Here is a 9854-nt window from a genome sequence, read left to right on the forward strand (position 1 = left end):
GTTGCGTTCAGGCTTGCTTAAAGAACGACTTGCGTACGCCACGACGTGTTCCTTGTTACCTGAGCGCTGAACGAGAACGGCGCCGAGACCGATGCCACTTGCGTCCGTGTGGATCTCTGTTGGCGACGAGGGAGTGAAGTGCCGAAGTATCGGCTGTGAAGTTAACAAGCACTTCAGCTGGCGAAAAGCGGCATCACACTCGGGGCTCCACTGAAACGGGCTGTTCTTCTGGAGAAGTTTCGTCAGAGGATGAGCGACATCCGCAAACCTGGGTATGAACCGCCGGAAATACGAGCATAGCCCGATGAAGCTGCGAAGTTGTTTCACAGATTTGGGTTGCTCGAACGATTCAACGGCCGCTGTCTTCTGTGGGTCAGGTCTAATGCCATCTTTATCGACGAGATGGCCCAGCACCAATGTTTGTCGCTCGCCAAAGTGGCACTTTTTCGAATTCAGTAGAAGGCCAGCCTTTTCAATACAGGTGAGCACAACGGCGCGTGTTATGCTCCTGAAACGTGCGTCCAAATATTACGACATCATCAAGGTAACACATACAGATCTTCCATTTTAAACCACGCAAAATAGAGTCCATGAATCTCTCGAACGTCGCAGGCGCATTACGTAATCCGAATGGCATTACGTTGAACTCGTACAGTCCATCAGGCGTAACGAATGCCGTCTTTTCCTTGCCAGCTGCGTGCATCGAAATTTGCCAGTAACCTGATCGTAGGTCAACAGAAGAAAAGTAGGAAGCGGAATGCAGGCAATCAATGGCGTCATCGATGCGCGGCAGCGGATAGACATCTTTCTTGGTAACAGAATTCAGGCGGCGGTAGTCAACGCAGAATCTCCATGTACCATCCTTTTTCTTAACTAGAATGACGGGAGCGGCCCAGGGACTCGCCGATTCCTGAATTATCCCCTTTTCCAGCATCTCTTGGACTTGCTCGTCGATGATTTTGCGCTCTGATGGTGCCACTCGGTAAGGCTTCTGCCGTATGGGATGAGCCGACTCGGTGTGGATCTGATGACGTATCCGGGAGGCTGGAATGGAGGGCGTTTGGCTATCTTTACAAAAATCGAACACTTTTGAATGCTTAGAGAGAACGTCGAGCAGTGTATGACGTTCGCCTTGGCCAAGCGACTTGCTGATCATTTGTAGCAATTGGGAATCCTCTGAACCTTGCGAATCTGGGCGTACATTCTGGTCTGTAGCATCAACAAGCGCAACCAGCGTCGTAGACGATTCAGGTTTAAAGAATGCAAGTTTCATGCCGGCTGGCAAAACTGCAGGCTCCATGGAACTGTTCATTGTCCACACACCTGCTCGTCCATCAACAACAGACACCACGCAATGGGGAATTAGAATGTTCTTCTTCAGACAGGGGCAAAAGGAATCGGTTCGAGTGTGGCGTCAAACATGGCACAGTTGTTACCAGAACAAGTCACGGGAACGCACACGGCAGAAAACGCAGGAACGACTGTGTCCTCGGAGACGAAAAAGATGCAGTCATCACGACAGGAATTCTCTAAGAGCGCAGCTGGAAAAGTACCATGCAGAGAAAGGTGCCCACCTCTGCAGTCAACAGTTGCCCCACACTCACGCAAAAAGTCGATACCCAAAATAACGTCATTTGTAGACCGTGGAATAACCGCAAATTCTGTGCAAAATACCTTGCTACACAAGGAGATGTCCGCAGTACAAAATCCCACTGGACACAACGCGTCACCGCTCACACCACGGAATGTCACACCAGGGCTCAGGCAAAACATCACTTTAGGTCCGAGAAGGTTCTTAAAATTTACACTAATCACAGAGATCGTCGCGCCTGTATCTACAAGTGCCATAGTAGGTACCGTATCAGCAAGTACGTGAACTCTGTTCTTCAACATAAACGCTGACGGGGGTATATCTGTAGATAGCGCCTGGTATCTCGCGGCCTCACCCCCATTGGCCGCACCCAGGGCCGTACCCAGGAATTTTTTTCGGAGGGTGTTTTTGTGCAGAAAGGCTAACTTTGGCAACTCGTGGTTGCTGTGAAGGCATGCAAATATTTGACTATCACCCGAAAAGTTAAAGAATGAAAAAATTTCGGGGGGTGTCAGAACCCCCTCAACCCCCCCTTAGTTACGACCCTGGCCGCACCGACTAGTTTTCCGGCGGCGGTGACCGCGTGCGTCGCCGTGGCGACGGTGATCGCGGAGCTCGTGGAGCTGGTGGCGGCGTCAAGCTTCGATCAGAAGCCGGCGAGGGGTAGCGGAATCCGGTTGGTGCGCGTGGTGGCCGTGGCGTGTAGAGTGGGCGGTCGAAAGGCTGAGAAGGCTGTCGCTGGTATGGTCTGCGGTGGTTGCAAAAACGTGCGATGTGACCCGGGACGCCACAGTTGTAGCACACCGGATGTGGTCGAGATACAGACGGCTGCTCAGAGTAACCACTCCTCTCAGAAGGCATGGAATAGTAGTGCCGCTCTTCAGGGGCATCGTAGCCAAGCGACGTTCGTTGACGGTAACCAGGCGAGCGGAAACGCCGTCCGTAATTGGGTGGTGTGCGATGTGAGAACCCAGACTGCCGTGTGCCTCGGTATTCATCGGGATCAGCTGCGTTGACCGATGGCTGCCACGGAGCAAGAGTAGCCGGAGTTCGCGCATGCTCTGGTTCTCTTGCATAGGCCTCCTGAAAGTTGTTGGGGTGATGAGATGTTTGCTGACATCGAAGCAGCTCTTCTCTGACAATCTGCCGTATTGTGAAAGCAAGGTCGTTGGGCGACACTGTTTCGATGCTAGCCACAGTTGGGACGTTAGACAAGCGGCCGAATTTCGGAGAGATCCGTCGCATCTTCAGCGATTCAAAGGTACGGCAGTGGTTCATCACGTCAGACACGGAGTTCAGGCTTTCCTTTCCAATTAAGAAATTGTACACGTCTTCGGCTATACCCTTAAGGACGTGTCCAACCTTGTCTTCTTCAGACATCCGAGCATTCACTATCTTGCACAGCTTCAAGACTTCTTCAATGTATGTCGTACATGTCTCTCCTGGAAGCTGTGCCCTCTGAGCCAATGTCTGCTCCGCGCGCTTCTTCTTTGCGTCAGAATCGCCGAAGCACTTCTGCACTTCTTCAACAAAACGGTCCCAAGTCGTAAACATGTCCTCGTGGTTCTCGTACCACATGAGAGCGGTGTCAGTTAGCGAAAACACAACATGCCTGAGCTGCGCTTCCGAGTCCCAGCCGTTGCTCCTGCTCACCCGCTTATAGTTCATGAGCCACACGTCGACGTCTTCTTCTGAGGTTCCGCCGAAGTTTGGTGGCACTCGGTAGTAGGGCACGGAACCCGTCGGAGTTGGCGTCGAAGCAGCAGAGGTCTGCTCTTGGGACATTTCGATCGGCGAAGGCGGGAGTCCGGCAAGGCGGCGGCTGCGGCGAAGTTCAGGTAGTGAAGCTTCCGTTGTTGGGTTCGTCGTACCCAGCACCACCCACCAATCTGTTACGTACTCTGGAGTAGCGTAAGGGGGGTTTTTTTAATGGGCACAGAGACCGCGGAAATCGTCCAAGCTACGTCGTCGTCCTCTTTCTCTACCCGCGCTTCCCTTGTTTTTCACCGACAGTGACACTTCGTATCAATATTTTTTTATTGGCTGTTTTTTTGGAATGGGAATGGATAGGTTGAATGTTATGGCTTTGTGATCACCTCTCCTCAACCTCTCTTTCCTTTGCAACGCCCTTGCAATACTATACTATACAAGGCTATGCTATGCTCTGCTAGTGTGCCCGGATAGCCGAGTGGTTAAGATGCTCGACTTCGGATCGTGGGAACGCGGGTTCGAATCCCGCCTCGCCAAGAAATTCTTTGCGACGAAAATTTTTGTTCGTTTTTCTTTCTATATTAGTTTCTTCCTCTAGGGATGGGCGAATATTAGGGCGTTTCGAATATTCGAACGAATACTAGAGTATGCGAATTCGCTTCGATGCGAATTTAGATTATTCGAAATTTCGAAGTATTCGAAATGAACGAATATATGTATATATTTGACCGCACATAACTCCCTGTAAAGGTAGTTTCACTGCAGGCTCTAGTTGCTGTGCTGTGAAACCATTTATTCAGGGGAAATCTGCACTGCCGCGAAGCCACACTTTAAGGTTAAATGTCCATTTTTTTTTTAAGTTTAAAAGTCTGGTATATATGTCTGGTATAAGTCTTGTAATTTTTAAATTGTAGCGTATTGTACCACTTATAACTTGCACCCTACTGCTATTCAAATTTTTATACTATTCAAGGCTGCCTCCACTTCATTTCAAACAAAAAAAAAAATGACATTCATTCATACCTAGTTCCAATTCTTAAAAATGTTGTGCAAGGGTCATGACGAAAATTGTCATTTTTCTTAATAATATGTGCTGAGTACTATGGGAACTATTCGATTAAAAATTATTCGACCAAATCACTATTCGCTTCGGATTCGCTTCGAACCTCAAATTTACTATTCGCCCATCCCTATCTTTCTCTATTGTTCTTTTTCTCTCTCTCTCTCTGTATTCGTTCTCTCGCCCTTCATGTTATTGTCAAATGGATAAAAAACCAGGCGTAAACAGTCCCGCGCCGGAGAAATCGCCGCACGTGTTCTGGGAGCGAAGCAGAAGATGAAGAAGACGTCGACTAAGAAGAAGACGAAAAGAACGCGTGCCGGTTCACGAAGATGATCATTTCTGTTTCCGACAGACAAATAAAATTACGGCGAGCATCAACATCTCCGCCGTTAAAAGGTTGCAGAGGGTCCGCTAAGCATATTCATGAGATAGGAACATGAAAGAAGGTAGATGAAGGGCTGGAGGGGTGCTGTTCCCTATAGTTGTCTGATAAAGAATATGAGACAATGCAAAGGCCGAAGCGTGTTTGTTTACGTGATCTGGCACAACCAAAACATTGTGGACAACACTTTACACGTGAAAGGAAAAGGCGCTATTTCCTCAACCTCTCCTCCTCTGGTGGCCGAACTGATGTGGCGGGAGTTCCTCATCTGCTGCGCGGGTTTCCTCTCCTCCGCGGCTTCGAGTGGATTCTGCGGCAGTTGTTGGAGCAGGCGTCTTCCGAATTCCGTCAAATGACGGAAGGAAGAACATGTCATCAAACAGAAAAGTCCACTTTTAACTGCAGATCTGTTTCAGGCTTGGAGTAAGTCCGCGTGGTGTACGCAAGAACTCGGGCGTGTTTGCTGTACAACCACTACCGAGTACAGCAGGCGCGAGGGAAAGCGAGGACACTGGAGGGACACAGCGGGGCGAAGAAGATTGTAGAGCGGAGGGGAAGGAGATAGGAATCTGGGGTGGGAGAGAGTAAAGCATAGTAAAATGAAATGTGCTGAGGCCAGCCAGGACTCGCGAAGGAGGAGGAAGGCGAGTGTTAAGCGAAAACTGCTCGGCGAAGTGGGGAGGAGGAAGGAAAAGAGGAGGAGGGTAGATGGGAAGTGGAGAGGAGGAGAATAATTTAAAAAAAACGCAATAACATTTCGAGGCGGGAATCGAACACGGGTACCCACGGTCCCAAGGCGAGCGTCGTAACCACTCGATTATCCAGGCGCTCTGAACGAGCATTTATGGGAACCATATGATTGCGTTAATATGGGCGAGAGAAGGAGATTGAGAAAAATAAAAAAAGAAAGAATGAAAGACAAAAAGAAAGGGAGAGCAAGAAGGTGGACCATATAGCCATGTATGGTAAAGGGGTGTGGTGGCCGGGGCTAGCTGACCGCCATTGCGAGCCGCCTTTCGGCCGAAAGCGGGACAAAACACCGCCCCGCAAGCAGGTTGGCGGGACCTCAGCCGCAAAACATGTACCGCCTAATTCAGGACGTCTGCTCACTTTAACTATATATCACCATATCAGAACTGGAACAGAAGGGGCAATTGCCCCCACCTCCCGAAATCTTGATGGAGGGGGTTGTTTTACCGAAAATAAATAATGAAAATACGTGTTTCTCTCAAATAGTCAAGGCCTTTAGCAAGTGCCCCCCCCCCCCCCACCCAAACAAACAAACCGAAAAGAATTCCTGGCTACGGCCCTGACTATATGCCATTGCTAATGCTTGGCCGTTGTTCGCGTTTCACATGACGCTGATAGTAAAGAACCGAGACGGCTGTCGGCGGTTCAAAAAGCACTGTCGTTGATGCGGTGACAGTTGAACGAATCCATCGCTCATCTTCATACCTGTGGTCAACGTTTACAAACAATGTTAACGCCAAACGCACCCAAGGGAATCAACGCGACGAGTCTGGCTTGTATCGTCGGCTGTGCTGTAATCAGCTGCCCACAGGAACGATCAAATATATAGAGATGAGGGAGACTTCATGCGGAAACAACCAAACAACCGTAAGTATTCGCAATGCCCACGAACTATAGGTGGCGCGCCGTGCTTTTCAAGTATCCAGTATCCAGTATCCAGCATCCAGTATCGGCTTCTCATTCACCCACCTGTACGATGGAATGTCTGTGACTTGGAAGCTGCCGGGTTTAGTTTATGCTGACGACCTGGTCTTGCTAGCCGAAAGCCCAACGGACCTGCAACAACTGGTCACCCTCGCTGCGACCCATCTGTACCACCTGGACCTGGCCTTCAATGCAAAGAAGTCTGCTGCACTACAGTTGTCAGGCTCCTACCCTACTGCCGACATATACCTGCCAGGAGGAGATCAGATACAATGGGCCACTGAATATCGGTACCTCGGGGTGGTATTGAGCACCTCTGGTGACTTGTTGGGGTTGCATGAAGAAAATCTGCGCAAGACTTCGCAGAGAGCAGCAAACGTGCTGCGCCGGAAAAGCCTATGGGGATGCAACCGTTTCCTCCTCATCCGCGACTTGTGGAAGGCTGTTCACGTCCCAGGCCTCACATTTGCCAATGCCATACTGTGCCTCAGTGCGACAACCAGGCAGTGGCTGGAGCGTGGCCAACGGGAGGTGGGCCGCATGGCCCTTGGATGCCACGGGCGTGTCGCCATAGAGGCCATTCAGGGTGACCTGGGATGGTCCTCATTTGAGGCGCGCGAGGCGAGAAGTAAGGCTACATACGAAGGACGCCTGCGACTCATGGACGACGAACGGTGGCCCAGGCGACTGTTCAGATATGCGAGCCTAACCGGCACACAAACGCAGTGGTGCAGGCGCCTGGGCAACCTGAAAAGAAAGTTTGGCTTCTCTGCAAAACCTGTGATTGAGGACAAGATGTACAAGTGGGCCCATGCCGTGAAGACGCAGGTGTGTGAGGAGGAGACGGAGCAGTGGCGGCGTGCCATGGAAAATAAATCCACACTGCTCACATATCGCACTCACAAGGCTGACATTGGCACGGAGCCCCTTTATGATAACAGCGGTGGCAGTGCACTCCTTTTTGAGGCACGTGCAGGAGCTCTGCGTACATTGGCATACCGTCGCAGGTTCGACACATCTGTGGACGTGGCCCGGGCCATATGCCGAATATGCGGCGTTGAGGAGGAGACCACAGAACACCTCGTCCTCCGCTGCGCTGACCTGTGCCCGGGTCACGGAGAGGGCACCACTTTCCCGCTGGCACTGGGATTCCGAGGAGATACGGCGAACACAGCGGTGGCCAGAGCCGTCGACGTTACAAAACAGAGATTGGTGGAGTGGTGGCGCAGAACGCGCAAACAATGCCGACGCGCAGACAATGTAGACGTTCAGACAATGTCAATGTAGCCGGTCTGAAAGGAGACACTGGCTGGCTGTTGCAAACGTGACATTTCGTTATGTGTGTGTCTATCACATTTTTTTTTTCTTTCTTCCTTTTTTTTTTTTTTGGTTAAGGCACTTGACAGCTGCCTACCCGTTACAAAGGGCAGGACCACAATTCATCATCATCATCATCATCGATGGCGCCAGGAGGAGGGTCAGCCCGTTTGTTAGCATAGGAACAGATAGGACGTGCGGACGTACGGACCGTGCCACTTTCACCGGATGAAGTCACGAGCTGCGCTGAAGTGGATATGAGACTAAAATACTTTCCCAAACCATGGAAAGTGCTAAGTACTCGCCACCTAATTATTTGCTGCGAAGTGAAAGGTTATATTTTAGCTCCGTTATCGTGCATAAAGATGCTTTGCGAAATCCTGTGCGTGCTATATACATAAACATGTATGAACTAGAATTGACGTATGAGCTGAACGGCACTCCGAGGTAGTACGTACCGAGCCTGCCTGACGGATTTGCCGCAGTAGTAGGCCGCCAGCGAGTAGCGCCATCGCTGCTGCGCGTGATGATGGCTTGCAAACATAAAAGTGTTCTGTGATAATACCCCGTCGTCATTACTTGCGCAGTCGGAAACGCGGAGTTACGTCTTCAACGGAACACAAGCATTTAACATGCCATTCAGTAGCGCTTGTGTCACAGCCATGCTGAGACTCTAGCCGTGTGTACTTCACTCGCATGTTGCAGGTTCGATCAGCACGATCGAAACATGAATATCGAAAAGAACGCACACGTATGCTTTTCGCAACGTCGAAGAAGTTCGCCGAGAGGCGTGGATTGTGGCCGTGACTGCACGTTCCATCGCTCTAACCATTTCGCTTCGCTGGTCGAGCTCGCGAGCGTGTTGGCGGCATGCGGCGCTCCATAATATCCACAATATTGTGATACATGCAATGCACAAGAGGAACAATGTTTTTATTTTGATCTCGCTCAAGGATATTATACATTAAATACAATCAAAGTGACTTACGAGCGTGAAAGAACATTAGCGCTCGAGGGCCGTGAAGTGCAACTCGCTCCTCGTGAGTTAGCAGCTGGTGGTTCATCGTCGCTGTCACTCTCGGTGCTTTCACAGTCTTCTACGTCCAGTGAAAAATCCTCGTCGTCAAGATGGTTTCTTTCAACATCACTGCTGAAAGCAATCTGAAGAATTTCCTCCGCCGAACGACTTTGACCACTCCGCGTCACCACGTTTACAATTAGAGAGACGTGGGCGCGGAGAACGTTTTGCGTTTTGCTCTCAGACCGGTCAACAAGCAAATCGCTTGCAGTGTGCTGCCACCTATCAACAAACGTACAAAAAGAAGCGGCGCAGCGGTGGCTATGAAACCCAACACACTGGCGAAGGACGGCGTGGATGGAAAGCGTTCGCCCCATGAAAGGCGTCGAGCAGACGCGTCCTCGAATGATTGAAACGTCGCTCGCACGATTCGTAACAGCGCTTTGCTGACAAAGGATAGAGGCCCTATTTTCATGTATCGCCAACTTGAGATCGCTCAGTTATACATGAGGCTGAGCACATCGCGAGCCCGCGCGACCTCCCTCCCGCGTACAGTGTTATGGGACTCATGCACTACAAGAAACACTGACCAATTATATATGCAAGTAAAACAAGGTGAGCTTCAACTGAATATGTCAGACGATAACATTTAACTTACCTACGTGTCTACAGAAAGCCTCGCGAAGCTGATAGTATGCGTACACTGTGGGCTAGCATTGAAAGCGCGAGTTGCCACGTATTTTCACGAAAACTTCGCGTCTCGCAAGAACGAATCAGATTTCTCGTGTCGCGGAGTGCAGGGAACATGCAAAGTCGTAGTGTTCCTTTCTTGCCAACGCGTTAACACTGAGGCTAGCACAGCCGAACAAGGGAGCGACTGCATAGTGCCGCCATTTTGTCGTCTACTAACCCTCCTCGAGAGGACGCTCCTGAATTCCGCTGGGTGGCGTGACAGTCTATGGGCATTGCGAATACCCGCCGACTTGCGCGTGGTGGCCTCTCACTGGATGTGTTATCTCGTTCCGTAAGCATGTCAAGCCGCGAAATTCAAATGAAACCCCTCAAACTCGTGCTTGTTAGTTCACAAAGTCATCGTTAG

The sequence above is a fragment of the Rhipicephalus sanguineus genome, chromosome 4, assembly GCF_013339695.2.
Source record: "Rhipicephalus sanguineus isolate Rsan-2018 chromosome 4, BIME_Rsan_1.4, whole genome shotgun sequence".
Taxonomy (NCBI): Eukaryota; Metazoa; Arthropoda; class Arachnida; order Ixodida; family Ixodidae; genus Rhipicephalus; species Rhipicephalus sanguineus.